Source organism: Corvus moneduloides, chromosome 6 (genome assembly GCF_009650955.1).
Source record: "Corvus moneduloides isolate bCorMon1 chromosome 6, bCorMon1.pri, whole genome shotgun sequence".
NCBI classification, from domain to species: Eukaryota; Metazoa; Chordata; class Aves; order Passeriformes; family Corvidae; genus Corvus; species Corvus moneduloides.
Genome location: NC_045481.1, coordinates 19336085 through 19358193, shown reverse-complemented (window position 1 = coordinate 19358193; position 22109 = coordinate 19336085). Strand labels below are relative to the sequence as shown.

Genomic DNA, 22109 nt, shown 5'->3' with positions numbered 1-22109 from the left:
ATGTTTTGTTTGTTATTTGGTAGTGCAAGGAAATATATTGGAAATAGAAAAAGTCAGGGTTAGTTAGACATTTAAAATATATTTTATTCATATTGCTATAGTGTGTTCAAGGGAGACTATAAAGAAAAACCAGAAGAGATGTTTCAAGTATGTAAATCTTCTCTTTCATCTCACATTTCTTGAAGGTTGCTCTCAGTGATGATTTCCTTAGTTCCTAGATATGAGAAATAGACAGCCTATATGAACAGTGATTTTACTTTATATGGTCTTCAATTATTTTTCTCCATTTGCAGAGGCAAGCTTTAGTGTACAGCAGAATAGGAATTGACCTCCAGAGTTCTGCATCATTAAAGTGAACAAAAATAAAAAGATATACGAGATACTACATTAGTAATTAGCCTTGAATATTTTTGCTGCTTTTAATGTACTGATACAGTTTCAAACACCTTTCTTAAATTATATAGAGATATGTTTTATGCACTACAATTACGGCAATTATCTGTTCTTTCAATAGACAATGATTTTCTGTCAGTCAGAAAATTCTACCAATGGAGACAAAAAAACCCCCAAACAAACTACAGAAACAGAATTTGACCAAGTAGGGATTTTCATTAATTTTGGGCCAAAAGAACTTAATGGTATCTGATGTTTTTCATCCCAACAAAGTGTAATGCATCAGCTGCCTCTTTATTGCATTTTTATTTTCTGGAGTCAGTGTCAAAACAATTCTGAATACACCCATATATTATAACATGTAGCATTACACTAAAACATGCATGGCTTATTCAAACTGCCAGTAAGCAGAGAAGAGTTACTGTCTTTAGGCAAAGTTACCCAAGATCAACTTCTCTTGTGATCGTGTGTCAATGACGTCTGATCAAGCGGCACATTAGCCAACTACAACCAGCACAGTGCAGTTCCATTAACTGCCGACATCCCAGCCCAGCTCATATATCCATCTAACATAAACCTGTCCTTCCTAGATCAAGTGACAAGGAGCTGGGACACAACATTTCACTGCAAAGCAAGGCCAGTCTACTAGGAACCTAAGGAAGGCATGTATCCAAGTACCACTGGCCTCAAAGAAGCAGCCACCTCCTCTCCATCTTTAAAAAGTCCTTGTCATCACCACAGTTTCAAATTCTCAGCCTGATGAAAAAAGAGTATAGAAAGGCTAGCACTGTGGAAGTCACAAAGATATATTTCAGGAACAGAATAATTCCATACGTCAACAAGAGCAAAACCGAATTTGTGGGCCAAACTCTACCAGCATAACTGTCTCAAAAGACCATCTGGTTAAACATTATTCTTAGTACTTCTTATTTATCTGGCCCTGCAGTCATCCAGAACCATTACTGAGATAGGTTGTTAGAAGTTAAGGACAGCTTTATATGCTGTTCTTTTGCCAACTTGATTCTCTATACACTAGTAATTTAAAATTTCCCAAACCATTCTTATCAATTATTGTTTTGTGCACTTAGTATCAAAGATGAGTCAGAGAAATTAATGGTAAATACTTTTTCTTGTTCCATTGGACATCTCACCACTTTGACATAGTTTCTAATAATCACAGTATTTACCTTGGTAAAGTCCAAAGAACGGCTCCTTTAAAAAAGCTGATTCCTGTCCTGTTCTCATCAGCCTTATTTTTCCAAGGCGCAAAGGATTTTTTTACTTTGAGATGAAAGCTTTGATTCATCTTTGCAACTCAGGCTGAAAGACTTTTGTCCATATTAACGCAATTTTACCTTTTCAGTTTCTGTTCCTCCACTCCAGCTGATGATTACATTCCAACCTTCACCTGAAAACCAAAAGCTCTACCAGCCCCACTGAAGTCAAGAGATGTTCCAATAACTCAATTTTTCACTTCACACTACTGGTTTAAACAGCCTAGAGAGAGAAACAAAATGGAAAAGATGTGTACTTGTCAATGTGAAACCAAGTAGAAAGCAATAGATTTTTAGAATAAACCCCATATTTTACTGAATAGCAATGTTATGGCAATAAAATTACAGCAACTTGTTTTACTAAATTGATAATTTAATTCCAAGATGAACTTGTTAGCCTTTAGGATGAGGAAAGAAAATAAATTTCAAAGGTAATGATATCCTCAAATCAATGTAGAATGTGTGGTCCACTTACTATGAATTTTACTGCTTACTCATAAATAAAATCTTCAGAAAGGTCTTGTGTCCTAATTGAAATCACACATTTCCAATAAAACTCTCTAAAGCTACCAACTGAAGGAAACTAATTAACAGAAACCAGTAATTCTGAATCTTAATGTCATGGTCCTAAATATTTATTTTATTCCTAAACATTTAATTTAAATATCTTTATCTTATTATTACTTTGAAACAAGATGCAGATTGGTTTTGAAGCACCTACTTCTGCAAGATTTCTTCAAACAGTAAACATGTCTTTTCTTTTTCCTTTGTTTTTGCTTTAAAAACAAGAATTTTTTAGGGTTTTCTTTCTTTTTTTTCCTGTTTATTTGTCTATTGCACAGTAAATGTGAGTTTATAAACTGCAAAACTCCCCATTAGATGAACTTTCAAAAAAAATTTTTGAAATTTTTGATAAGCAGTAAGAAATGTGTATTTAAAGGTACATCTGCAAATCCATAGGTGAAATATAGAGTTATTCAGAGAGAAGAAAAAATAATTTGTAATATGTAATATGTGTTTCCCTTCCTACATGATAGCATTAAGCAAGATCATTTTATATAGCTTCTATACTCTTTTTCAGAGAATCACTACATATCAGACAATAGAATCCCAGTATCTGCTACCTTCCACACTTCCAGAGAAGTCTTCTATGCCTTGAGTATGTTAAGTCCATACTTTTCCTTTTGAACAAAAATTTTAGTCTTTTATAGTAATTCACAACCAGAGGGCACTGACTGAGATCCTCTCTACATATGCTACATATGTTTTTAATACTGCACTTCATGAACTCTGGATTTCAGGGCTTCATTTCCTTTTCTCATCCCCTTTCTTGGCTCAAGGGGGAAATTCAAGGCATCAGAGAACATCAAATTCATCACTTGAAAATGCAGTGAGACCTCAGGACAGACTTACTGCTTTACAAATGAATTTAAATAAAAGTAATTAGTTAGTGTTCTTTACTAAAAAAATAAAGACAATTTACCTCTATAGAGAAATTCTTCTTGAGATGCAAGACTTACTGGAATTATCCCTGAGGGTGATTCAATAGCACAAGAGTAAATATACCATTAGCCAATTACACATAATGACTCGAAAACAAATCAGTTGTGATGTCATTCAGGTGATTTATTAGATTTACTTCAAAGAATCTAATTCTAATCAGTATTTATTAGAGAAAACATTATAAGTATGCAGTACATAATATGTAGTTTTAGATCTTGCACCACAATACAATAATTTCAATACTTTCTTTCTGAAGTGAGGAAAAAGTGGACCTTGAAGACAGTCTGTACTACATAAAAATTATATCAATGACTTCCTGAATTTTCCCAGACTTTATGAGTTTGAGGCCTGATGTGATTATGGGATTACTTTAAATGAATCTTCAATTTGATTTCACTTCTAGTATTATCTAACAGAAGAAACACAAATGAAGATATATTTTAGTGCTAGGATAATTAGATAGGAAGAGAAAGGAGAATGGATGTGAAGGATTGCTTGATCATGTCCTGGAGCTAAATAAAAGTGTATTGTTTTTACCTTGAATCCAAAACATTAGAAGACTTTTTTTTTTTTTTTTTTTGGTACTCAAAACCTCAGAAGTGCAAGATGAAAAGTTTTTCTGAAAAAGGGAAAATCTATAGTGTCATAAACAAGCACTTTCTCTCTCTCGCACTCATCACTATTGCAATAAATACAGAAATCACCTTAGCACAGTTCTATGAGAAAGTAGCTTTGATGCATAAAAAGTCAAAGAAAAAAATAAAACAAGACTGAAATCACCTAGCCAACATAATAAACTACAGAAGGAATAAATGACAATGGTATTCATTTATACAACATGGTTCTTTCTAAAGCCACAAATATACCTGTGATGTTACATTGCATCGGTGACAGTTTTCATGACTTTTTTTTAAAGCTGCGGCTATTGGGACAAACTACTCATAGGGCCTGTATGAGGAGCTGCTGCATAAGGAGCAATTCTAATGTTGGCTGGGTGGTCAGAGACCTGCCTGTTCCTGTAGTAATGAAAGGCATTCTCTGATCAGGGCTTGGAGGTGCTTCCTAGAAAGTCTTCCTTTTCATCTACAATCTATTTGTTTCTTCTCCAGATTTCCTTTTTATCTATTTCATGCCTACAACCCTGCTCCTTACCTTCCCTCCTTTCTCCATGGATTTTAGCTTTCATCAACAAGTACATCTTGAAAAAAAAAAGTTTAAAAAATTGGGAGATTCCTTCATTCTTTCTGGCATTTTTTATCTTGGTGATACTAAGGATGTCCCAAATTCTGTGCACTTAATGTTAATTTGTGATCAATACTCTATGAAAGGAAATTAACTTCGATTGCCTAGCATAATCAAGTTTCACTGTTTATTGGCCTCTAGGTGATGTCCTAATAAAAACTAGTAAGACCTGCAATAACCCATGTTCTTTTCTTAGTTGTGCAGCTGTAAATTACTACAAATTACAGTTATTTCTGTAACTAAGGATTTATTTTGGTTTTAGTATAAATCTCCTCAGAAAAAAGTTTATTTGATTGCTTATTTATTTTCTTTTATTACTCCAATTGTGTGATGGGCTAAACAAGTTCCTCATAAGTTAGTGTGGGCCTCATGTTTTTGGCATAAATCCAAAAATTCATTTAAACCTGAAGGACACTAAAATGATGAAGAATTTAATCAGAGTTCCCTGATTAAATGAATCATTGTTAATAATTATTGCTTTTCTCCAATACTCAAAAGAAAAGGTAAAACAAGGAGAAATTGCTCATTGCTGAGAACCCATCACCAAGATATTAGTGCAGTTAAAAACTATGAAATTACGCTACAGTCTCACATGTTTCATCTTTGAGACAGGGCTACTGCAACTAAAGAAAAATCGACCAAAAACATACTGCATTCTCAAATATATATTAAAATGTGTCTGTAGTTTATCAACAAAATTTTATGTAATTTTTAAAAAACATATCCATGATAATATCTCAGAAGCTTGATCTCTTTATGATTTTTCTTCACAATTTATTTATTGAAGTTGAACTTCAGATGAAAGAAAATGATATTTTCAATTGTTCACTATAGCAATACAGTGTAACAGCAGAAGCAACAAAATGTTCCCTTTTTATCTGTCATGTACATGTGCATAACAAATGTGTTGTCAAATTTGTGCTCAGTTCAGAAACTAAAAGTTAATGTCAGCTCTTCAGTCTATATAAACAACATTGCTTGGATGTTTCAATGCTAATTTTCACCTGCAGAGGAGATATGAATTGAAGTATCTACAATGACATAATTTGAAGGGAGAATGCAAACAACACAAAGGATTTGCCTATTATGGGCCACAGGGAGCATATGAGTTTAATGAAATATAGTTTTTATTTTGCGGGTCTGGCTTAAAATCTTATCAATATAAAGACCTGATATCTTATCAATTAAGAATAAATTCAATAATCTATTTTGTTCTGTTTCGTTTTCAACTTTGCCATACTTCTGTGCATCACAAACCTGCAGATATATTTGTTGCATGTTTAGTCTTGGTTTGTTTAAGAATAATAAACCAAATTAATGTAAACAGATAGTGTAATAAAAGGGTATAATTGTCTGACTGATATTATTGGGTTGCCTATTTTTGAAGAAAAGACTTAATTTTTCCTAGAAAGTAACATATCTTTGCAGGATGAGATAATCTCATCCTGCAAATGTGATTTCATGTTTACATTTAATCATAACTAGAGTACTTTTGGGGCAGTGGAATTTTTTATTAAAATTAATTCAAAGAAATGTGTGAATATGTATGACACAAAGACTCGGAGACAATTTTTTTGGATGTCAGAGAGAAACTGGACTGTATTTAGGTCAGATAGAAGGTTTGAAAGTCAAGATATAATGAATTGCTGCTCTGACCAATGTGGTATCACTAGTGTTTCTACTTCAAATTAATGCAGATGTCCCCAGATTAATTAAAATCTCAAAAAAACCCCTCAAGTCTAGATCTTTCCAGAAATGGGATATCTATATTACTCTGCACAAATAGAATAACTTAAACAAAAAATATCAAATCAAGTCTCCTGATAGGAGAAAGATAATCTTGAGCTTAAGAGTACTGAATTGAAATTTGATGTATTTGGATTTTTACAATTTTTACCTTTTATTGTGATTGAGTTTCTATGACACAAAGCAATCACCATGGATAAGAAAAGCTCTCCTCAGATAAAATGGAACAATGCTATAATTTAATCTTTGGGATCTGCAGCTTCATTCTCCTACACTGAGATTTTGATCCTTCCCCTTTGTAAAAATAAAAATAATAAAAAAAAAGATTAATTTGAGAGTAAGGTGAAATCTAGAATCCTTTGAAACCATGAAAATTTGGTGATAAAATTACCTCTACACAACTACATAGACAGATGTAACTGTCTAATTTGTTGTCTTCTGTGTTGAAACAGTTGTGAAAAAAACCACAACCAAGCCCACCTCTTTAGTACAGTGTCAATGTCACTGTGCATTATGACTACTAAACTAATAAAGACAGAACCCTAATCTGCACAAGGAAGTTGGAGATTGCAACAAGGTTCCCCACAAGGAAGGAAGCATTTTGATCAGTTTTGCATGCACATCAGCTTTTTCAGTGTCTTCAAACTTGGAATGTGTTCCAAATAATTATTATTTTTCATGGATTTCTAATTCTACTTGCAAATTGAGCTGCTATCTTAAAGAAATCCGGAAACCCATTCTTTCAAAATAACCAACAGCTCCAAGATAACTTTGGATCATAGTTATTTGATTTAGTTTACAACAAGAGCTGAGGTTGAGCAAAATGACTGGCTGTTTCTCATTGTATATTAATTAGATCACCCATTATCTATTTCATTCATGGAGACTGAGAGCCTAAAACAGATCAAAAATGTCAAATTTTTATCAACTGCTAATGAAATTCTGCTCATATGATTTGAGATACTGCTGAGAGGAGATGAAGCAGCCTCTGCTTCATCAGTAATTTAAAGAGCCCACAGGATAATATTTCTGTTTCCACACAGCAAAAAGCAGGGTTCTATGTCTTTGCAAACAAGAGAGATAAAAAATAGAAGGTATTCTAATATTAGTGGTTTTTTTGCTTTTTACACTGTGTTTTCCTGTTCTTTTACTTAGTAACTTTACAACAATCAGAACTGAAATCTCACAACAAGCTGCATATTATAACTGCCTTACTGGAGTTGTTGTTTCTGAGAGCTCGAATTTCAAAGAGCGACGGACACCCACCTTGATAAAAGACAAAAGAATGTTGTTGTATATCTGGTTTAAATTTCTTATCCCTTATTAAGCAAATGCATTGCTTTGTGAATTTTGTAACAGTGTTCTTGAACAAACAGACCTCATCTACAAGAAACTACTGAAGTTTCACATTTTATTTCCCTGTAAATGAATTAAGGATGGGAAATAAAGTCTTAGAGTTTGAATTCATCAATAAAAATATCTCTCCATGACCCACAGGGCTCAGTAGAAGTTTTGGCTTTTGCTTTCCACTCCATAATTTCTGGTGGGTGATTTTACATGAGTTCTGCTAGTGATTTGGAAAAAAAAATCAAAGGAAATAAATCTTTGTACATTTCAAAATATGTTAATATATGTTAATATATTCAAAGTATATTAATTGTGGCAAACATTTTGTTGTTGATAATGGCGTAATACTAATCAGACCTGTTAGAAAGTGATTTAGCACAATAAAAAGTGCAAAAGAACATTAAAAGACAGGTAAAGATAAAATTACTGGATTAGACAGGCTTCTTCTAGGTCAAAGCAGGACACAACAATAGAATACATCTTGTCCTATCTGTCATGCTGCAAATATTCCAAAAAGCCTACTTCTTCAAATATTTTCTTTAACATTTTGGTTGCAAATAAAAATTTATGCTCTGCTTCACAGAAGGCACTACATTTCATGCTAACCAACTCCATTCTGCTTTCCAGCATTCCCATGTATGTTCCTTCTGATCTCCCTTGTTTGGGATGACACCGTTCTGCATTTGTGCAGAACGTGACAGAATTAAAATCTCTTCTGCACCAGAACACTCCATGTTGGACAGTGATTCCACAAATAAAGAAATAAATAACATTGTAGAAATGAGAGATATTTTGTACACATATACACCAGCACTTTTCCATGAGTTTAATAACGCAGTGGTGCTGGAGCACAAATTCTAGTGTAAGTGTCTCACTGGAGTCACCACTTACCTTTGCTCGGGGCTGGCAAAGCCTGTGTTCCTGTGACTCTCATCATCTACTTCCAGTGATTAGGGAAGAGATTTGAGTAAACAATGCAGGCTGATGAATTCATATTTATTGGGAATGGCAGGCTAATTAGAAGAGATTAAATGTCTTGTATAAAATGAAGAGACTTCTATAGCCCTTCAGTACATGAATTTGCCTAAAAAAATTTAAGATCTCTTGTCTTTATTACAAGGAAAATACATGCATTTGATTCCACAGCTAAATTTGCACAAATCTGATAGACACCTAGAGAAAAACTCAAATATTTCACATATTTAATCTTCAAATTAATATGGAATTTAAACAATATATTTGGGGTTGCGTTTAGTTTTTTTCATAGGTTCATTTTAGTGGTTTCAAAGACACTGTACCAGGTATTCAAATGAAGCTGAAGGATGAACTAGTAGTTCTAATGTACCATATTTTTCATTTATAAGCAGCTGATACAGCCTAGAAACTGCTGGGATTTACAGTATATCTTCAATGTAAGATGAAGGGAACAGAAACATAATTTTAAAAAATATTCACTCCAAGGACCGTGTACCCTGTAAAGAGCATCAAAGACTGCTGTAGATCAAGAGGTGAACAAGGCCTCATAGTCTAAAGCCCTATGGGGAAAATCAGATTATTTATTTTGCAGGTCCAGTAGTAGGTAGAACCATACAGATAAGTATTTCAAACCTGAAATAAACCTTTAGGTTTTTGTTGAGCCCAATTAAAACCTGATTATATTAAAAAATAAGGATGCATGCCTAAATCACTTTGAAGTCTCTTGATATCAAACTTTGATAACTTTATTGAAAAAAAATCTCAATGTAAAATTCATACAACCCAAAGTAACTCTGTATTGAGCATGTTCCACTTACAAATTTAGACTATAAAATGAGAAATGCAAATAGATATGACTGAAAAATATTAGATCCTTAGAAGATGAATTCTCAGTTCCTCATCTTCAAGGTATTGAAATCAAAGCTTTGCCTTCAATGCTACCTACCCATCAAAGCCAATCAAGAGCTCTGTTGTCTGTTCTCTCACTAAAGAAGTGGTACTAGGCAGGCATTGTCATAATTTTCATGTGTTACAGAAGTGGTAAAGTTAGGAGCAATGAACCTGTGCTGTAATAACAGTAAACAGTTAAGAATTATTCATTCCCTAAGTTAGGTAAGATGAAAGAATTTAATACTTTTTAAAATAATAATTCAGTTTCACTAGCTATGGCATATGGAGTTGTTTCAAATCCATACTGAATTAATATTAATAAGTAATAAATTAACTCTTCTAGTAACCCAGAAATAAACAGAAGTTTACTTCATTAACTTGCCTTCCTCACTGCTGCCACCAAATTTACTCCAGTTCAGCGGAAAAGAGAGAGAAAGATGATAAAGTATCTCTTGCTGTCTTTGAAAGAGAATCCTTGGGAAAATAAATATGACAGGTTCTCATCTGGTGTTGGTTTTTAAAAGGTACAAAACCTATCAAGAGCTCCAGAGGAAAAAAGCATTAAGGTTAATAATTCATACTGTAAGTCCCAGATATCTCCAGAAGAAAGATAAATAAGGAAATAACTAAGAGAAGAAAGTTAAAAAAACTAGGTCTCTGCAGTAAAGATGTTATGTTGAAAGGGAAAAAAGGAGAAGCCGTTTCAGGAAAACGTAGTTCAATATCCAATAGTGTAATTTGGAGATGTATGGCATCCAAACTGGATGTTAACCAAGTCTAGGCTTAGTGCAGTAAGTGAATTCAACCAGGCACAAGCCAGACTGCTCCTCTTAATTCTTCTGTTAGCAGATTCCACTGAGATGACAACAGCAGCCTCCAGGCTGTGTGTGCCCCTGGGGGAAGCAACCTGCCATGTTGCAGCAGATACAACCATTTCAAATCTCAGGGGGAGACATTTGATTGTTTCAGGAGTGTGTGCTCTTCAAATAGAAATTGCTTGTCTTCCCCAGGGATAATGCAGTGGGTTACTACAGCATTTGTAACTGCCACCACCTTGTCAGCAGCATGTAATTATGTAAAAGAAAAAACATCTACAGGAATTTCCCAGTAGACAAAAAAAACTTAGAGTGTCAGGTGTCTTATTGCTGCAAAATGATTGTTTCCCTCTTTAAAGTCTTGAATTCTATAATGCATTGGAAAGATGCCAGATTCTGTGAGTATGGTATTAAAGATTTTGTGGCATTTTGAGTGACATGATTTTAGAAAGTCACGCCTCCTAAAACTATTCTTACAGTCTCTATCTGTAAATCCAGAAGGATGACACTCCACTCTGGGCTTGGGTTTTTCAGATTAAGTGTCAAAGGGAGATAGAAAGGGAAAGGGAAAGGGAAAGGGAAAGGGAAAGGGAAGGGGAAAGGGAAAGGGAAAAGGAAAAGGGAAAGGGAAAGGGAAAAGGAAAAGGAAAGGGAAAGGGAAAGAGAAAAAACATCCAAAAAATCCCGGATAGAAGTCTCTCCTGAAGGGATAAGTTCTGTAGAAAATTCCATGACAGTTCAAGAATGCGCAGAATCCTAATACAACTGTAGTAGAAATGAAAGAACAGATTAAATATTAATATGGTTTTACTCACTCCAAAGTATGTATGAATTCTTTAGTTATTGTATGCTGTGTTGTTTGAAATCATAAAATTCATAGTACATTTATGCAACACCTTTTCTATAGATACTGTCTCAAAATAGACATCCCAAACCCTCAAACCATTGCAGCATGTAAATGAGGTGTTTTAAGTAATTGATATTATATCATGTTTATTATAAGTTTTCTAAGAATTCTAGTCACTTATGACATTTATAATATTTTTTTATCCTCTAGAAAATTCTAAATTTTAATATTTAAACAAAAAAACAAAAACAGGAAACGAGAAAAATCCAAAGATTTCCATTGTCAATTGGTTATGGAAGCAAACCGTTTGCTGTCACTGAACCACAGCTCAAGTCCTGCCAAAATGTTGGTCACCAAGTGGGCCTGAAAAGCTGCATGATAGACTGCAGCTTTTCAAAAGCTAACTTATTCAGACTCATTAGATTCAGAACATCCTGCATGGCAGCAGCTGTGGGGATTTATTTTTCACTGTGTTCTTAAAAAGATTTTGTTGTTTGCACATTCAAACTCTTTTCTGAACTCCAGAAACCTTTGAAAATTCTTCACTTAGGAAAACAGAGAAAGGGCATGTCTGTAGGAAAAAGAGTGTTTTTCTAACCCAGCTTCACTAACCCAAGTAAATAAAATCCGTCTAATGCAGCAGTCAGACAAGTTATCTCAATCTTTGGTTGAGTTAAGCCCTTAAAACTTTCCAATGCCTGAAATGACTCTGTACAACAAATGACAGTATGCAATGTGAAGGATGTCTGCAAAGCAGTTTACTTACTCCACCAGTTTTGGTTCAAAGAGAGCCCATAGCTCAGCTGGAGCAATTAAAATTGCTGTCTTTACTGGTGTATTAACTTTAAATGATCTGAGGCAAGCACATTTAAGTTAAGAATACATTTTTTCAGGGTGAAGAAATTTTGTCCACTTTATCTCTAGGGTGAACACATTTTGGAGTATGATCAGGAGATCCAGGAGATCCAGTTATAGAAGTGGAAATCAACAGCACACACCAGTCCTTAATGTCATAATGGCACATATGGCTATGAAATCCCTCTTAGGACAACAGAAAGTCATCACTGGCCTACAGCTATCAAGGTTAAGGGAATCTTACCAACTTTAAAGGCGTTACGTGCTGTCACCACAAAGTGTTCTTCTGTAACATCCTCTATTTTGTAAATAGAGCTCCTGAATTCTGAGAGGTCTGAAAAAGATCAGAAATGAAATTAAAGAATGGGTATCAATCTCCTCTGAAACAAAGATAATCACAAAGTTGTTTTTGCTTAATCAGGTTGCATTGCATCAACCATGATGATATCATATTATGGGGTTATCCCCTGTGTAGGTTCTGAATACAGTGACTCTGTACTGTTTACTAGCTATCATTCAAGCTTTTCTCATGAGTCTGTCAAATGTTTGAGTTATATACTTACAGCAATCAAAACCAAAGATAGCTCTTATACGATTTCAATCTGCTTTGAAGTGCTTTAATTAGTAAATTACAAGCAACAATTTTTTTAAAATAAAAAGTTAAAATTTAGCATGAGAATAAGCAAAAAATATTATTCTATTTAGAAGTATCCTTTGTTGTTTTAAAATAGATTTATTTTTAAAATTATCTTAATTTTCTGAGGTAATTCCAGCAAAGGAAGAGAAATAAACGTGATATTCAGAAGTCGAGTTTTGAGAAGTGTCTGTGTAAACAACCTGATCTCTTCAAAGGACTATGGTCTTTTTAACATAAAATTCCCATCACAGAGAGTTGAAGACAGGTCTGTCAAAACTAGTTTTAGCCGTATCACAATTGGCTGCACAAACAGTATAAATGGCTCCATAACACACTCTTATCCAAGAAATATATTTAAATTTTTTACTCTTTTGTTGACATATAGCAAGATCTAAAGAGAGTAAAGCAATATTTTTTTTTTCTGATAGAATAAAATTTAGAGAAAACTTTAACACCTATAAGACATGATGACTTATTATATGGCTAGTAAAAAGCATGTTTCTCTATCTGGCTTCCAATTAAATCCAATATATTTTATACACTCTATATTGAGTGTCCTGTGAAGATAAATAAATAGTGTTTCTACGTAGGAAATCAATTATAGTGTAAAAAAATCACAGAGCTTTCAACTCTAAGTGGTGTTAAAATAATAAAATAAATGTATTGGTGTGATTTTCTCTTTTCTCAGAATACTTTGACTTACCTAAATAAAGATTGCAAGATATAAACTTGAAGTTGTCATCACTTGAGAATTAGTGTTAATATAACCAAGAGTGTCTATCATTCCCGTGGTATAAAAGCAGATTCTTTATGTCACAATACTTGAAGCACAATGTTTTTTGTTACTACTGCTGCATAGTAATGACAACTTGAACACGTGAAGTCACTCAGGCAAAACCCACAAATATGTAAACTCTCCACAATGTTATCAAAATGCAGTTTGAAAGTGTTAAACGTCAATTTCATTTCCTTTGGAAGTTAGCTGGTTGTTTCTTCTGAATCTCAAGGATTTAGACTGATGTCTGTGCAAATTTCCAACTGCACATTTCCTACAGTTATGCAGATACTTTAGTGATGGTGGATTTTGGTGAAATTGGGACTGTGGTAGTGTGAACTGATCTTTTTATACTATAAACCATGCTTTTGAATATACTGCAGTTTTAACAGTTGAAACTATTCATCTTGTTATTCAAAACTGCAACAAGCTTTTTTCTTGTTTTTTTTTTTTTGAGAGGTGCTCAAGATTGTATTTCTCACATGACTCCTGGTGAAGTGATTTTTTTTCTTGAAAATGATGAAAATGTTTTCAAAAATAGAGATGAGTCATCTGGCCATGTTGCAATGCAATTTTCCCCAGACATTTTTCTTTGCAGAAAAACTAAAGCAGTAGTAGACAGAACAAGTGGCTAAAAAGTCTCTGTGTTCTCTGTATTTCCCTTTGAACTGTCATGTCAGTTATATGGGTCTACTTTAAGTTTGGAGAAATGCCGAAAAAAGAGGATAAGGAAATTTATAACTTTCAGCTATATTAAGCATCTGAATATGTATAATGGAATTTGCCAAACAGGTGAGGAAACTGAGGAAACAAGTAGATAATAAAAAACCTGACAACTTCTGAAATGCTGGGGTTATACATGCTCCTCAGTAAAAAAGAACTATTTGTTACCAAAGCGCTTCCAAAATATATATTATTATCATCATCATCATCATCATCATCATCATCATTATTTTATAGTTTTATACCTTTCCAACTCAGGTAATTTTTTTCTCTTTGGTGAGCTCAATCATGCATCTGCTTCTCTTCTGTCACTTGCATCAATACAGTGCTCAGTAAAACAAGCTGTATATATAGGTCCTGGAGTTGTTTATTTACTGACACCTCACGGATTTCTTTTTTAGAGGTAGCTGTTTTGCATATTTTTCTTTTGTAATTTGCCTTCTAGATATTCAGCAGCCAAATAGACTGGGATGCCAGAGTGTGCTTCACATTTATATTTCATGGAATCATGTGTAACCTAATAACTTTGAGAGCACATTCTATTTACTTAGATGACATCATCCACAGTAAAATGAGATATATCCCAATATTTATCTCTGATTTGTCTAAAAAATGTAAAGATACAGAGTTTTGAAATGTTTTTCCTGTAATCAGTCTTGCAAACATTAGTTTGGAAACATTTCTACCAGTGATTAAAGGCCAACTAGATGCAGAAAAAAACAAGAACTCAGCCATTTATTGTAAAATTTTTAAAATTAGATATTTTAATGATTTGAGAACAATTTTCTAACTATTTTCATAATAAAAATTATACCACAATCAACTTCTACAAAGGTACTTAAACAGTTCCAGAAGGATATCTGGTTCTACAACACACAAAAGAGTGAAATTTTGTATAATAAAAAAATTAAATATATGGGATTTTTTCCTGTGTTAAAAGAAAAATTAAATAGTAGAAAATGTAGCACAGACAAAAAAAAGAAAAATAATGTTTCTCTATATATGTTTCCATGTATAAATGCACATATGTAAAAGATACAGAAATGTTACTGCATTTGTTGAAAGTGATAAAAGAAAATATTTATTTGTTTTTTTTTTTTTTAGTGCAGAATTCTTTTTACCCCATTAAATGTCTCTGGTTTCTTGTCTACACACCATACATTGCAAAATTAGTCCCTGTTGGATATGCATTAGTACTTTGTCTAGTCTAAACATCTTGAGCAATGGAATGTCCATTGGGAGACTTATTTTCCAGAGTCTAATACATCTCACTGTCAGAAAATTGTTTCTGATATTCAGCCTAATTTTTTCCTCCCTTAATTTCCTCCCATTGCTCCTAATTACATCTCCTTATGCCACCCTAAATCATTTGTCCCCCTGCTTAGTGTTTATGGCCTTCAAATACTTGCAGAATGTTATCATATCCTTGTGAGTTGTCATTTAGCCAAATTCTGTGTAGAAATTTATGTAAATTGGCACTACTATATTGATTTATGCTATTTATACCACCTGAGGATAAAAAGCATGACATTTGATTCCCATGGGAGGGTATTTTATTCCAGTTTGTGTCATGACTCACACCTGCCTAGAAGGAGAAGAAAATTCTGCTTCAAACTTTATGTGTTTCATCTAGTCCCCATGGCCTGCTACTGTTGCTTTAGTCTGCAAAACTGTGATTGGATTCAAATACATATATATGTGTATATATATATCTATATATATTATATATATCTCTGTGTGTGTGTGGGCATGTGTATTTAATATACCTCAAATACACAAACACTGTGCAAAATCTCTGGTGCCAGCACTGTTAACATATTTGAAAAAGGGATGACCCTAATAGGGCAAGGTTTTAGGCTTTTTCTACGTGCAATTAATATACTTTTCTTCTGGACTGGTAAACTTTGGAGGAACATCATTGAACCCACTCAGGGTTACATTACCATGTTTATGTCCCAAACAGAAAACTCTTCTGAAGAAAACAATGAGTCCTTGAAGTACAGTAGGTAGCTCCTTCTGAACAGTCTTTATCCTCTTACCATCACCCTTTCTGATCAGACAACACATGGAATTTGATGACAATTCTGAAACACCACCAATTGCTGGAATAAATCATATTTCCTGGCAAATTAGTGATTGCTTTTCAGCAAGCTCCAGTTCTGCACTTTTTCATCAAGTTCCAGTTCAGCTAACAAAAACTTCCGGTGTTCGCTGTACCATATAATTATCTAGATACATGTGTACTTCAATCAGTGGTACAAGATGGATTGGGTTATCACAAGAGAGATTTGTGTGATTTTCATATCATTCAGATTATAAAATAGCTGATAACCTGAGAAGTAGCTTCCCAGCTCTATGAATTTTATCACCCTTGTTCATTCTGTAAACACTTCTTAGAGGACAGAACTGAATTCAGCACAGATGTAATCTTCTTAGCACAACTGCAGTTTCATATGAAGAAACACATAAGCATAACAGTAGACAGATAATAAAGATTCCTTGTTGCCTCTTCAAAACAGCATGGGTCTATACCAAGCACACGACAAGGCAGGTGGGTTTCAAAAAAAGAGCATCTCAAAGTGTCTCTCTGACAAGCACACTTCCCACACATGGCTTCTCAGTGTCAAAACTCTCACAGCAGGAGCATTAGGAAACCATGCAATGTGACCTAGGAAAGCAGTATAGGATATAAAATGTGGATGTTAGGATCTAAGGTTGTTGGGGTTTTAGTTTAGTCTGTTTTTTTCTCTGTTAAAGGAATTTTCTCCCATATGCATGTTGCTAGGGGACAAATAGCTGTACTTAAGAAAGACAAAAGGGGAGTGGGGCGGACCTGGCTACTCCTTTGTCTACACCTGGGTGTGAGTTCAGTTCGCTCTGAACGTCCGGAGAGAGAAGCTGCAGAGAAAGGAGCTGCTGCTTCTTTCTTTTTGGCCGTTCTTTCTTCCTGCTGGAAACAACGCCGGGACCCCAAAAGCCGCTTTCCCTGCCCTGCTGGAGACCGAGCTGTGGCTGCCCTGCTCCGCTGCTGCTTCGAGCTTTCGCTACGCTGTAGCCCTGCTCGCCCTGCCTGCCTGGGCCTCCGTGGGTTTTTCCCATCTGGATACATCTCGTCTGCCACCCGGGATTTGCGTTCGTCCCTGCCATTCCAGCCTGCTGTTCCTGAGAGCCCGGGATCAACTGCCCAGCGGTTTGTGAAGCCTTTGTTCCATCCCTTCCCGGGATCCCAGGGCACCGGTGCCGCGTGTGTCCCGAGCTCGCTCCGGAGCGCCCCCTGCAGCCGCGGGGGAACCATCGCACCTGCCCTGCTCACCGGGAGCCGCCAGCGCCCCTGCCGGCTGCGAGCGGAACTGCACCCGAGGGGAAATAGCCTGACAGCCGAGAAGGCTGGCACTGGGTTTGTGATTGCTGTTACTGCCATAGTTGTTGTTGTTTTGTTTGACTGGTTATATACACATATATATATATAGTAAAGAACTGTTATTCCTATTTCCCACATCTTCGCCTAAAGGCTCTTGATTTCAAAATATAATAACTTGGAGGGAAAAGGGGTTATATCTGCCACTTCAAGGGGGGCCTCTGCCTTCCTTAGCAGACACCTGTCTTTCAAAACCGAGACAGATCTTGGCGCCCAACGTGGGGCATAAGGGCATTAAGAGATAGAGGTGAAAAAGGAATAACAGTTCCTGGATAACTTTATTTTGTGTGCTGGATATTGGAACCTTGTTAGGCAGCACTATGTGGTCTAGTTTACCCTGGTTCGGGTGGCATGTGGCCGTGGCTATATTCTTCCCCTTTGCAGCTCCTTACTTGAATATGGGTCCTCTGACTAAGGCTACCATTGCTGTTATCCAGCTTGCGTTATGGGTCGAGAAGGTGAGGAATTCATGGGTTTTTAACTTCCTCCGGAATGTGGGCACATGGATAAACAGCTATCACACACTGAGCACATGTTTTTGGGGTTATGTTAACAATGGTACCTTCTGTGAGGAAATGACACCAGGGGAAGTTTTCCCCCAACCCCTCAACCAGTTCTTTGGGCCCACCCCATCAATTTTCGAAGGGTTTAAATTCCCTCTGAATACTAACCATCTGCTGCTGATAGGCCTACTCTATTTAGCATTCAAGGATAAGTTGAGATTGGCTTGGATATCTACCCGGACACCAGCCCCAGAGACTAGAGATCCTACCCCAGAGCCTGATCCTGCCCCAGAACCTGACATGGCCCCAGAGAGTAGAGTTCCTACCCCAGAGCCTGATCCTGCCCCAGAGCCTGACACGGCCCCAGACACTAGAGATCCTACCCCAGAGCCAGAGCCTGCCACAGCCCCAGACACTAGAGATCCCGCCCCACAGACTGATACTGCCCAACAGTCCACCTCAGAAATGGACTACCCAAACTGGGTGGGGGTACTGGCAAAAGGGATGCAGGAGATGTGCCAAGAGATGGGTCAGGTGCGCCAGGGGATATGCCAGGAGATGGGTCAGGTGCGCCAGGAGATATGCCAGGAGATGGGCCAGGTGCGCAAGGAGATGTGCCAGGAGATGGGCCAGGTGCGCAAGGAGATGTGCCAGGAGATGGGCCAGGTGCGCCAGGAGATATGCCAATTGCTAAGGGAATACACCTCCTCAGCTAGTGAAAAACCCTCTCCCTGCCCCAAAGAGGGTGAGTCCGATGGTGCAGCAGTGGAACCCACGGATGTTACAACCATCCAGGCTTCAGCTGAACCACAAGGACAACCACAGCCAGCAGCAGTCGCCCCTGTGCAAAGGAGGAAGTATAAGACCAAATCAGTACGACCAGTCAATGATGATGGGCAACCAGGGCCCTCACAACCAGCAGGAGAGCCAGAGCCAGAAGTCATCACTGAGTCCCTGTCGCACGACAGTCTCCGTGCTATGCGAAACGACATTGTGCGAAGGGGGCGTGAGCCTTATACCACCTGGCTGCTTCGGGTTTGGGACCTTATGGGCACAAGTGTGCAACTGGATAGTGGTGAGGCAAGGTATCTGGGATCGTTGACCCAGGACCCAGGTGTGGACCAGATATTTGTGAGGGAGCCAGGGCCTCTCTCTCTTTGGGAGCGGCTCTTAATGAGTGTGAGAGAAAGGTTCATTCACAAAGAAAGAATGCAGGAGTATCATCATAGAATGCAGTGGAAGACACTCGAGCAAGGGATCCAACAGCTAAGAGAGGTGGCAATATTAGAGGTACTCTTTGGGAAGGATGGACAGCATGATAATGACCCCGATAAGGTCAGGTGCACAGGACAGATGATGTGGAACCTGGCAAGGCTAGGGCCATCACAATACACCACCTTCATTGCAACGATTGATGCTGACAATACCCGAGAAACAGTGGGCTCTGTTGCCAACAGGCTCAGGCATTATGACAGCATGATCAATGGCCCGCTAAAAGCTCATGTCTCTGCTGTGGTCCAGGACCTCAAAGAGGAGATGAAGGAGATGAGGGAGGAGATGAGGGAGGAGATGAGGGAGGAGATGAGGGAGGAGATGAGGAGGGTCAGCGTGGCACCAGTGCGAGTCACAGGCCCCCAAGTCAGAGCCCGTCGTCCCCCTGCGAGAGAGAGAGGGTACACCCCACGAGCTGAGCTGTGGTTTTTCCTGTGTGAGCATGGGGAAGACATGAGAAGGTGGGATGGGAAACCCACCTCTGCCCTGGCAGCGCGGGTGCGTGAACTCAAGGAGGGAGGCACTAACCGAGGGGGTTCCGCTAAGGTGAAGGTAGCCTCAGCCTCCCGTGACCGAGCTGCCAGGCACTACAGAAGGGAGGATGATATGTCGGATCCCCTTGAAGGTACCTCGAGCATGTACGCCCAGGGAAAGAATGATAACCAGGGCTAGAGGGGCCCTGCCTCTAGCCAGGAAGAGGCACGGGAGAACCGAGTTTTCTGGACGGTGTGGATCCGATGGCCTGGCACATCAGAGCCACAAAAATATGATGCATTGGTTGATACTGGAGCACAGTGTACTTTAATGCCATCGGGACATGTGGGGGCAGAACCTGTATCCATTGCTGGGGTGACCGGGGGATCACAGCAGTTGACCCTTTTGGAAGCTGAGGTGAGCCTGACTGGGAAGGAGTGGCAAAAGCATCCGATTGTGACCGGCCCAGAGGCCCCGTGTATTCTGGGCATAGACTTCCTCCGGAATGGCTACTACAAAGACCCAAAAGGACTCAGGTGGGCATTTGGGATTGCTGCTGTGGAGGCAGAGGGCATTAGGCAATTGAACACCCTGCCTGGACTATCTGAGAATCCTTCTGCAGTTGGGCTCCTGAAAGTGGAAGAGCAACGAGTGCCAATTGCCACCTCGACAGTGCACCGCCGGCAGTATCGGACAAATCGAGATGCTGTGATCCCCATCCACAAGATGATCCGTGAGCTGGAGAGTCAAGGGGTGGTCAGCAAGACCCACTCACCCTTCAACAGCCCCATCTGGCCTGTGCGCAAGTCTGACGGGGAATGGAGATTGACTGTGGACTATCGTGCCCTGAATGAAGTGACTCCACCGTTGAGCGCTGCCGTGCCAGACATGTTGGAGCTCCAGTACGAGCTGGAGTCCAAAGCAGCGAAGTGGTACGCCACTATTGACATTGCCAATGCATTTTTCTCCATTCCTCTGGCAGCAGAGTGCAGGCCTCAGTTTGCCTTCACCTGGAGGGGCGTGCGGTACACCTGGAATCGACTGCCCCAGGGGTGGAAGCACAGTCCCACCATCTGTCATGGACTGATCCAGACTGCACTAGAAAAGGGTGAGGCTCCAGAACATCTGCAGTACATTGATGACATCATTGTGTGGGGGAACACCGCAACCGAAGTGTTTGAGAAAGGAGAGAGAATAATTCAAATTCTCCTGCAAGCTGGTTTTGCCATCAAGAAGAGCAAGGTCAAGGGACCTGCCCGAGAGATCCAGTTCCTGGGAGTAAAGTGGCAAGATGGACGACGTCAGATTCCCATTGAGGTCATCAATAAGATCACAGCAATGTCTCCGCCGACCAACAAGAAGGAAACACAAGCTTTCCTAGGTGCTATAGGTTTCTGGAGGATGCACATTCCCGAGTACAGCCAGATCGTGAGTCCTCTCTACCTGGTTACCCGCAAGAAGAATGATTTCCACTGGGGCCCTGAACAGCAGCAGGCCTTCGCCCAGATCAAACAGGAAATTGCTCACGCCGTAGCCCTTGGCCCAGTCAGGACAGGACCAGAGGTGAAGAACGTGCTCTACTCTGCAGCCGGGAACAAGGGTCTGTCCTGGAGCCTCTGGCAGAAGGTGCCTGGTGAGACTCGGGGCCGACCACTGGGATTCTGGAGCCGAAGCTACAGAGGATCTGAAGCCAACTACACTCCCACAGAGAAGGAAATCCTGGCAGCTTATGAAGGAGTCCAGGCTGCCTCAGAAGTAATCGGCACAGAGGCACAACTCCTCCTGGCACCTCGACTACCGGTGCTGGGGTGGATGTTCAAAGGAAAGATTCCCTCCACGCATCACGCCACCGACGCTACTTGGAGCAAATGGATTGCCCTCATCACGCAGCGCGCCCGAATTGGAAACCCAAGTCGCCCTGGGATCTTGGAAATAATTACGAACTGGCCGGAAGGTGAGACTTTTGGGTTATCTTCTGAAGAAGAAGAGGAGCAGGTGACACGTGCCGAAGAAGCCCCGCCATATAACGAGCTACCAGAGAGTGAAAGACAATACGCCCTCTTCACTGATGGTTCCTGCCGAATTGTAGGCGCTAGCCGGAAATGGAAAGCCGCTGTATGGAGCCCCACACGACAAGTTGCACAGGCTACTGAAGGAGAAGGTGGATCGAGCCAATTTGCTGAGCTCAAAGCTGTCCAATTAGCTCTGGACATAGCTGAAAGAGAGAAGTGGCCAAAGCTCTACCTCTACACTGATTCATGGATGGTAGCCAATGCTCTGTGGGGTTGGCTGGAAAGGTGGAATAAGGCAAACTGGCAGCGCAGAGGAAAACCAATCTGGGCTGCTGAAGAGTGGAAAGACATTGCCACTCGGGTAGAGAAGCTATCCGTGAAGGTCCGTCATGTAGATGCTCACATCC

At 38.7% G+C, this 22109-nt stretch overlaps 2 long non-coding RNA genes across 2 annotated transcripts in view; both read right to left on the bottom strand.

Moving 5' to 3' along the window:
- Positions 1-63: 63 nt before the first annotated feature.
- LOC116445935 lies at positions 64-4672 on the bottom strand. The gene is made up of 2 exons (XR_004240957.1): positions 1749-4672; positions 64-214 (listed from the first exon to the last, which is right to left on the bottom strand). It is a non-coding gene; the product is annotated as an uncharacterized LOC116445935 (long non-coding RNA).
- Positions 4673-4714: 42 nt separating this feature from the next.
- Positions 4715-22109, bottom strand: part of LOC116445934 — a 34969-nt gene continuing 17574 nt past the window's right edge. Inside the window, exons 4-5 of the long non-coding RNA XR_004240955.1 lie at positions 12133-12222; positions 4715-9914 (exon numbers count right to left, since the gene is read on the bottom strand). This is a non-coding gene — a long non-coding RNA (uncharacterized LOC116445934). The remainder of the gene's footprint in view (positions 9915-12132; positions 12223-22109) is intronic.